This window comes from Saccopteryx leptura, chromosome 4, assembly GCF_036850995.1.
Source record: "Saccopteryx leptura isolate mSacLep1 chromosome 4, mSacLep1_pri_phased_curated, whole genome shotgun sequence".
Lineage (NCBI taxonomy): Eukaryota > Metazoa > Chordata > Mammalia > Chiroptera > Emballonuridae > Saccopteryx > Saccopteryx leptura.
In genome coordinates this window covers 21,443,126-21,444,836 of record NC_089506.1, presented here as the reverse complement: position 1 = coordinate 21,444,836, position 1,711 = coordinate 21,443,126, and the positions used below count along the sequence as shown (strand labels likewise).

General features: G+C 47.5%; 1 non-coding gene across 1 annotated transcript; it reads right to left on the bottom strand.

Moving 5' to 3' along the window:
* Positions 1-754: 754 nt before the first annotated feature.
* TRNAA-AGC (transfer RNA alanine (anticodon AGC)) lies at positions 755-830 on the bottom strand. The gene has a single exon. It is a non-coding gene; the product is annotated as a tRNA-Ala (tRNA).
* Between the last annotated feature and the right edge of the window lie 881 nt (positions 831-1,711).

Genomic DNA, 1,711 nt, shown 5'->3' with positions numbered 1-1,711 from the left:
TGATATACTTCCATGCTTCCCAGACTGGGATTCTCAATTTATAAAGGATAATTTAAGACTATATCTGAAATAGAGAATAATTATTTCAAAACCGTATGCACTAAATACAGTTTAACTAAATAGTTATACTAAATAGAGATGATCAGATATGCATTTTATACCCATAGGTATGAATTGAGTTTGCAAAGATGAATTCTAAGTTCAGAATCTACATTCCACACTTTTTCTTTGTTTCTCTTAGTCTTTTTCTCTGGCCCTTGTATCTCCAGGCCATGACCAGTAATCTTGTTTCTTGCTATGCCCTCTCCTTTTGTAAAGTGTGCTGCACTTGACAATCTGGACTCTCCCCAGATTTCCTTTACAAACCTCTTGGTTTATATGTTGGTTGTACCTGGTTCTTAGAACCCCTGTATCCAGTAGACAGCCATGATTTTTTTTTTTTTTTTTCATTTTTCTGAAGCTGGAAATAGGGAGAGACAGTCAGACAGACTCCCGCATGCGCCCGACCGGGATCCACCCGGCACGCCCACCATGGGGCGACGCTCTGCCCACCAGGGGGCGATGCTCTGCCCATCCTGGGCGTCGCCATGTTGCGACCAGAGCTACTCTAGCGCCTGAGGCAGAGGCCACAGAGCCATCCCCAGCGCCCGGGCCATCTTTGCTCCAATGGAGCCTTGGCTGCGGGAGGGGAAGAGAGAGACAGAGAGGAAAGCGCGGCGGAGGGGTGGAGAAGCAAATGGGCACTTCTCCTGTGTGCCCTGGCCGGGAATCGAACCCGGGTCTTCCGCACGCTAGGCCGACGCTCTACCGCTGAGCCAACCGGCCAGGGCAACAGCCATGATTTAAGAACTTCCTGCTCTGCTGAAGGCCAAATAACTAGCACGTCTTTCATTTCCACCTTTGAATAAGCTCTTGACACCCAGATCTATTTATCTGCTCCAGTGCCCTTTCTGGGTTTCAGGACCATACATCTAACTCCCCACTGGAGCCTTTCCATTTCCTCCTCTCCCATATACAATCAGCCATGAAGATCCTTCCATTCTACCTCGTAAGTATCTTGTGAACCATCCTCATTTCCATCGCCGTCACCACTACCCCACCGTGTCTTGTCCAGACCACTGCAATATCCTATTGGTCTCCTCATTTCCAGTGTCACTGCTGACTAGCTTATTTCCCCTCAACACTGACCTTTCTTAAATAAATATTTCACATGCTCTCCCTTGTCTAAAACCCTTCAGAGGTTTCCCAATAGCTGAGGGTAAAGCTCAATCTCTATACTGTACATGACTTCAAAAGTCTCCATTCCCTTGCCAGTTCCATCACTCACCTTTTCCTGTGTCTTCTCTGTGTTTAAGACCACACTGGATTTATTTCAGTTGCACGAAGCTGCCATGTTGGTGCTTACCTCTGGGCCTCTGCTCGTCTTGCTCCCTCTGCCTCATACATTGTACCAAATCCCTGGCCTCTTACCTGCTCTTCTGCTCTCAGTTTGAACATCTTTCCTCCAGGAAGTACTCCCGGACTGCTCTAGACTGGGGTACATACCCCCCTTGTGGGCTTTGTTGTACTGGACACTTCCACAGTCATGATCATTTTACCTGACACATTCGCTATCTTTCTTCTTGCAGGACTCTAATCACCAGGTCAAAGTCCAAATCTGCATTGCTCATTACTGTACAGCAGGAATGGTGCCCAGCTTGTAGGAGGCCTT